Source organism: Pantherophis guttatus, chromosome 6 (assembly GCF_059756535.1).
Source record: "Pantherophis guttatus breed Tessera chromosome 6, ASM5975653v1, whole genome shotgun sequence".
In the NCBI taxonomy this organism is placed as follows: Eukaryota; Metazoa; Chordata; class Lepidosauria; order Squamata; family Colubridae; genus Pantherophis; species Pantherophis guttatus.
The window spans coordinates 100,923,995-100,931,945 of record NC_142068.1 but is presented as its reverse complement, the minus strand read 5'-3'; the positions used below and the strand labels follow the sequence as shown (position 1 = coordinate 100,931,945).

Sequence of the window (7,951 nt, the reverse complement as noted above, 5' to 3'; positions counted from 1 at the left end):
GACCTAACCCTTTCTGTGTAAGGAGAAGTAATGTCAGAATCTGGGGATGGAGTGAAAAGAGGGATCAGTCTAGAATCCCTACACAGTCACAAATAAACTAAGTCCAACCTCCCTTGAAGGCCTTTTCCCCTTATCTAACTCTGATCAGGTGCTGTTCACTAGTTGAGAAGTTTCTCATGCATAGGCCTTTAGCAATAAATCAGCTTAATTGAACCTTCACACGTGGACCCATGCCTGACAAGCCCTGTGATATTGCCACAGCTATACTTAATCTTTACATTATAATAAGCTGTCATGTGTGCCTCTGTTCCTCTGCAGCAAACAGTAGCATCACAATCTCCAAACTGGAATAAATAATCAGTTAAATAACTTTGCAGGGTGGGAATGCTTTCAATCCATTCCAGAAGTCTGTTTCCAAATTGAAAGATTGTTCCTTTCTCATAGTGATCCATTCCTCTGTTGTATGCAAAAGAGGGTATTTATCCTTGCATTGAACAGTGAGGATGGCCACCATTGTATGCTTCATACAACCCACTCCAAACTACCTACTTGTACACCAGGAATCATTAAAAACGTTTCGGATCTCACATCCATTTCTCTTGGATTTCTACTGTCAGGCATAAATGCCCTACCCGTGCCAGGGATTAGCTATAGCTCGGTAGTGCAGGGGTTAACCCAGACACCCACCTGGTCAGCCACTCCCATAGACCCCTCCTTACCTGAATCCCCGCCCACAGGTATAAAAGGTGGGCACACTCCTCCATGTTCCTCATCCTAATGTGAACAGTGATGATGTGATGAACCTGTGAATAAAAGAGAGATATTTTACCTGATGACTCAAGTCTCTTTATTGGGCCCGATCCACCAACCCTCGTAACAAAATGGTAGCAGAGGATGGTTGGTAAGGCCCAGCGATCCCAAGCCGCAAGACAAGGACCCATACCTACCTGCAGAATGGCGACACCCCCGAAGCAACGGGAAAGCAACCCATCGGATTCGCCAGGGAAGGCAGGAACCTCAACCACCCCCAAAACCACCGCAATGGAAGAAAAGGGGGAGATCGAGAAAGGGAAAAGGGCCCACCACGGCGACCAAGAAGAAGAGGAGCTGCGACTCGACGTCTTGCAGCTGTTGAAGGAGAGTGCCGGTGACAAAAACCTCCTTGCCGACCTGCGGAGCTTCATAATCGACCGCGAGGCAGCAAGGAGCGAAGAAGGCTCGGACTCAGAACTCGAGGAGCTGGACTCGGTGAGTGGATTGCCCAAAAGGGCACTTCCAACGGCCACCGAGACCCAAAGCCCCGCTCTAAATTTGAAACGGCGGCCATCTTTGTCCACGTGCTCGGACAAGATGGCCGACCTTCAACCAATCGGCAGCCAGGATTCAAAATGGCCGGCGCGCGAAAAATGCCGGACCATGAATCATGAAGAGAGTGACCGGGGAGAGGGGGCAGAATCGGACTCGGACCCCTGGTACACACCCAGCGAGCGGCAAGTAGATAGGGCCATGAAGACCCTTGCCGCGGCCTTCGGCCCGGGCCTCAAAATTACGAAGGAGAAACCAGGGAGGCCGAAACGGAAGGAGGGACGGGGAGAAGTGCAACGGAGCACCCACCGGAGAGCCACCGACGCCCATGCCAGCTCACCAGCCCACCTTCGCACCCCAGGGACACCATGCCCCCGATCGCCCAAGCCGCGCAACCCGGATCGCGGGGACTGGGGCAGCTACTTACCGCCATCGCCGGAGCATCAGCGCCGCCAGGATCTTCGCCTCGAGGAAGCAGCAGCAGGACGACACCTTCCGGACCACACCTGGACACCCAAGACCGAAGCCGAGGCCTACCCGTCCAGCAGAGGCCTCTACAGCGGAGCCGCGATAAATAGATCCTTCCACGACGACGGCAGAGCTGAAATGGACTTCGCACATGCGCTCTTCCGCCTAGAAGAAGAAAAAAGAAAAAAATTACAAAGCGGGACTTTTAAACTACCGGCAAGCGTTCCCATGCCTTACTGCTGCTATAGGCACATAAGGAACCATGGACAGCAGCCAGCAGTAAGTAATTTTACTAATAGTGCTGGGAACTTACCTGCTGACTTTCCCAAGTTGAGGATGGATGGGGGTAATATTCTAGAGTGGTCACAGCAACTCCAGGTGGTATTCCTAAAAGAGAATATGTCTCATTTTATTAATGACCCCCCAGAGAGACCATGGACTTTAGAGCTGGATTGCATGCACCATAGGGCATTCTATCTCTTAATTGCCAGCATATCCCCCACAATTTACCACTGTATTGGCCACAACCTCACAGTATCAGAAATTATAGGGAAAATGTTTGGGTTGTTTTACAGTGAGAGTGTGTCCACCACCACCCAAATTTCCAAAGACTTCTTTTCTGCCAGACTTAAGCCAGGGACCCCCATGAGTGAGCACCTAGTGTCCTTGAGCGGTACCAGAGCAGAGCTACACCTTAGGGGAGAAGTTATTTCCGACCAGATCATGAAGAGCGTCATAATTAATTCTTTAGATCACTCATGGAATAACTTCTTGACACACTTAGACACCATTAGTCTAGGAATGCTATCCGTGGAGAAGCTATCCAACAAGCTTATCGCGGAAGATAATCTGAGGAGGAGCTGCCCCGGCCCTCCCAGAGAACATAAGAGTGAAAAAAGAGTAGTCTTCCAAGAGAAACAGCACAACACGCCAGAATGCTACATCTGTGGGTCAAGGGGACACATCAAAAGGGACTGCCCCAAGAACTATAGGGAGAGAGGCAGGCCAGAGCATAAGTACAGACAAACGGAAAGGCACGCATCTGAAGAAAGGTATAGGCGTAGGGACTCACCCAATCCCAGGGATAGAAGGGGGAACAGAGACAGCTCGCGCGACAGCAGGACAGGATCTCTATACGGGATAGGGGAGCACACACACACCACACACCAAGACAAAGACGCCAGCTCGTGGCTCCTGGACTCGGGAGCCTCCAACCACACCACATACAACCAGAAACTACTCTCATCATTCAAGAGGGAAGACTTTTCCATCAAAGTTGCGGACCAAAACCAGGTTAGAGTGACGGGAAAAGGGACAGTTACATTGCCAGACGTAGGGAAAATAGAGGGGGTACTGCTAGTCCCGGAAATACCCCACAACATCCTAGCCGCAGTAAAGCTTAGCAAAGAATCAGGAGTAGAGGTGACTTTTACAAAAGGTAATGTTAAAGTTAGCAAAGATGGGGAAGATATAGGAAGAGTAACTGTCAGCCAAGGGTTACCTTACATAAATTTCTGTGAGAATAACACCCACAGCGTGTACACCAGTTCAGAGAACACAGAGGACACTGGCCAAAACGGGACTGAGGGGAAACAGGCAGAAGGGAGAGAGATAGATAACGATGGTAACACGACACAAGAAACACAACACAACAGACACACCCAAAGGAGGCCCTCAGTAGGCAAACCCATGCATGACGACTGTGCTCATCTGCTACACCAGAAGCTAGGGTACGCCAGTTTTCCCGTGATCCAGAAAATGGCCAATTGTACCGAGGGCATCAAAATAAAGAACTGTGAACACTACCTCGAGTGCTCGGTGTGCAAATGTTCAAAATTAAAGGTAAAACCCAGACCCAAGAAGTCGTTACGTGCCGCCAAACAAATATTTGACTTAGTCCACATGGACCTGGTAGGACCCCTAAGGCCATCCATAAATTATAAGAAAAGGTACTTCCTCACCATAGTAGACGACTATAGTCGATATGGCTTCGTCTACACCTTAAGAAAAAAGGATGAGGCCTTCCAAAAATTCAAAGAGTTTTATAAAAGAGTAGAAACCCAAAACAACACCAGAATCAAACAAATCATGACCGACAGAGGATCTGAGTTTCTATCTAAGGACTTCTCCCATTGGCTCCGGTCCAAAGGCGTGATCCACTTTACGTCATCCCCGTTTTCCGCCTTTCAGAACGGGGTCGCAGAATGACGGAACTCCACGCTCCAAACGATGGTCAGGTGCGCCTTAGAGGACGCGGGCATTGGCCAACACTTCTGGTCCGAAGCCCTGGTCTATTCCAACTACACACTCAACAGAACATGGTCCAGTGTGATAGACAAAACACCATACGAGATCATGTATCACAAGAAGCCACAGATAGCACACTTACATGTGTTCGGTGTGACTGCTGATGTACACATACCCAAGCAGTTGCGCAAGAAAGGGGACAAGGTATCCAGAAGACTGAGGTTTATGGGATACGAGCCAGGAACCAAGGGCTTCAGGTTTGTGGACAGCAACAATAGATTTGTGGTCTCTAGGACAGCAGCATTCCATGAGCAAGCCAACTGGTCCAGAATACACTTAAATGAGGTACCCACCAAGTGAGAGGGCAGTCAAATTGAGCAAGCTCAAAACGAAAGCGAGACAGTGGATAGGCAGGAAGAGAGCAGGCCCAAACCCAACCTCCAAAACATTAAGATTGAGGGATGGAAAGAGAATCATCCCAAGATAAATATAGACTCACTGACGCAAAGAGAGGCCAGGTACCTACATGACACTGAACAGACAGTAGACAGACTGGTCAGGTCAACCAGAAATCAGCTACCCAGGAGGCTAAATGATTACGTGATGCACGTGCACACGAATCACATTACACCAAATTCCTACGAAGAGGTATTGAGGCTACCCCAGGAAGAAAGGACAAAGTGGGAGCTAGCCATGACCAAAGAACTGGATAGCCTGAGGAAGCTAAAGGTCTACACCCCATCCAAAGTCCCAGAGGGCAAGAGCGCAATAGGCACCCGATGGATCTTCAAGGTCAAGAACTTAGAGGGTGGCCAAAGTCTATACAAAGCAAGATTAGTTGCCCAGGGGTTTGCTCAAAGGTTCCCAGAGGACTACACTGACACATATTCACCCACCGTAAGGACAGAGAGCGTCAAAAGCGCCCTGGTCATTGCATCCCTGCTAGGACTGGAGGTACACCAGTTTGACGTGCAGACTGCCTACTTGCACGCCAACCTAGATAAAGAAATATACATCAGAGCGCCCCACAGCAAAGAAACCAGCAGAGGGGACACCTGGTTACTTCACAAGAGCCTGTACGGGCTAAAGCAATCAGGCAAGCGCTGGTACGAGTGCCTGGTGGAGGCCCTGAAGTCTATGGGATTCACAGCAACCATAGCTGACAACTGTTTCTTCACCAGGAAGGAGGGGGACTCACCAGAGTACATCCTAGTTTACGTGGATGACATACTATACATCAGCAAACACAAAGGGAACCGCGACACCTTCGCCAGCAGGCTGGGCGAACACTTCACCCTAAAATACCTTGGAAGGATAAATCGGTACCTGGGGGTACAGGTCAACCAAACACCAAAAGGCTTCCAACTGTCACAGAAAGAGAAAATAGAAGAGTTACTCCATAAGTGCAACATGGCAGACGCCAAGGGATGTGATTCACCAATGCAGGCAGACTTCCTAAAAAACATGCATGATGAATCACCCGGATTTGAAGACAACACACTATACAGGTCAGTCATAGGCTCCCTCCTGTATATCGCTAACTGGACAAGACCGGACATTGCCCTATCAGTTAATTTATTGTCCAGGCATGTGAGCAAACCCACCACATATCACTAGGACGCAGTGAAAAGAGTGCTAAGGTACCTAAAACAAAGTGTCAATGCATGCTTAACCCTAGAACCTGAAAAATCCAACGAACCCATCCTCTCCTGCTACGCCGATGCCGACTGGGCCGGAGATGCCAAAGGCCGGAAAAGCACATCTGGGTACATATTCTACTTAAATAACAGTCCCGTGCATTGGTACACAGGTAAACAAATCTTGGTGGCAACCTCGACTACTGAAGCTGAGTACATATGCCTCTCCAAAGCCGCCAACAATCTCATCTGGTTCGACGACCTACTCGCCAGCGTGTGGAGAGAACCAGCCTACCCAATAAATATCTACGAAGATAACAAGGCCGCCATAGAAATATCCATGTCTGACGCTGTAGGGCAAAGATCAAGGCACATAGACATAAAGTATAAGCACGTTAGGCAGCTCTCCAGAATCGGTTTCATAAAAGCCATACACTGCGAGACAGAAGAACAGACGGCAGACATACTCACAAAATCTCTACAGGGCAAACAACACTCACACTTAGTTTCCAAACTCAACATCCGCCTCAGGGTACCAACCAGTCAGTCAGGCCTACAGACACGGGTCAGGCATTTAGAGGGGGATTTGTCAGGCATAAATGCCCTACCTGTGCCAGGGATTAGCTATAGCTCGGTAGTGCAGGGGTTAACCCAGACACCCACCTGGTCAGCCACTCCCATAGACCCCTCCTTACCTGAATCCCCGCCCACAGGTATAAAAGGTGGGCACACTCCTCCATGTTCCTCATCCTAATGTGAACAGTGATGATGTGATGAACCTGTGAATAAAAGAGAGATATTTTACCTGATGACTCAAGTCTCTTTATTGGGCCCGATCCACCAACCCTCGTAACAGCTACAAATAACATGGTTGTCGTCAAAGGGAATTAAATGCATCATGCCAGCCTTTTTATTCTAAACCAATGCCACGATATTGATAATAATGGGATTTGTTGCAATTTGCAACTGACATTTTCCAAAGCTTGTAATCCACAATGATCTCCCTCAGTATTACTTCATAGAGAGAGATATAAACCAGCTTCTGGTTTTGCGAAATATGGCATGGTATTATACAATCTGACATTTGGATGGTTTCCCAAGAGATATTAAGCGTTTAATAACTTCATACCGTGCTTCTGTCAGACTAGATTAAAAATTATATAAGGACTTGTTTTTTATTTGAGTGTGATTAATCTCCAAGAGTTCAGAGATTCATCTAGAATACAAAAACTTTGGGGGAATATCTTTGCAATGTCCTGAACTTCTAATCCTAGCAAAATTGTTCTGAAGACCTACAAAACAAGGACAGATTCCTATGATGTTTCTGCATTTTTTTTAAAACAGATGCCAGAATACAGAAACAGATCTATTTGTGGGGTCCTTAGTGCTCTCTGAGTTTGAATATTTTCTTGGTCATTTCATGACCAAACTAAGTAACATCATCAGTGCTAGTAGGCAGTGGGGATCGCTCTCATTTTATATACTTGCCCTGTCAGTGTTCTTGGTGGTTCCTTCATTGGCCTGTCATTTATTTCTTGATTGTCAGAGTTGGTAGTTCTTTGATTGGAGTATTTTTTGCTTCTTGAATGATGGTCTAGAGGTGTTCCATTCCATTCCAATTTTATTTTTATTTATTTATTTGTCAAGCGTATATAGGATAACAGATAAAAGTATAAACATGAATTGTGAATACATGAAGGATATGAATAAAAAGGAACAGGGATGGAAGGCACTCTGGTGCTCTTATGCACACCCCTTACAGAACTCTTAGGTGAGGTCAACAGTAGACAGTCTAAGGTTAAAGTTTTGGGGGCTTGGAGAAGTAACCACAGAGTGCATTCCAGGCATTGACCACTCTGTTGCTGAAGTCATATTTCCTGCAATCGATTTTGGAGCGGTTTACCTTAAGTTTGTATCTATTGTGTGCTCGTGTATTGTTGTGGTTGAAGCTAAAGTAGTCATTGACAGGTAGGACATTGTAGCAGACAGTACATATCTAGAATGTTTCTTGGGATCTGTATCAGGAGGCGACGGGAGAAACTCGCAACTAGTTCAAACTATGAGTAGAGACCAGGTATGAGTTCCTTAAGTCTATCACTTACTCTTTAATAATAATAGCTTTCTTTTTTAAAGGTAGACTGCCCTAATGAAGGAAGAGTTTCCATTTCAGATGTAACAAAACTGATTACAATAGTTTCATTTATTATTGGATATTATTATTTATGAATGCATAATAACATTATAAAATAATGCATTTTATTATTCATTATTGGGTATATTTGTCATTATATTAC

The 7,951-nt window shown here is 46.7% G+C and overlaps 1 long non-coding RNA gene across 1 annotated transcript; it reads right to left on the bottom strand.

Moving 5' to 3' along the window:
- Positions 1–1,831: 1,831 nt before the first annotated feature.
- Positions 1,832–6,395, bottom strand: LOC148113213 (uncharacterized). Its single transcript, XR_015728539.1, has 3 exons — positions 6,353–6,395; positions 2,087–2,160; positions 1,832–1,938 (listed from the first exon to the last, which is right to left on the bottom strand). It is a non-coding gene; the product is annotated as an uncharacterized LOC148113213 (long non-coding RNA).
- Positions 6,396–7,951: the final 1,556 nt, after the last annotated feature.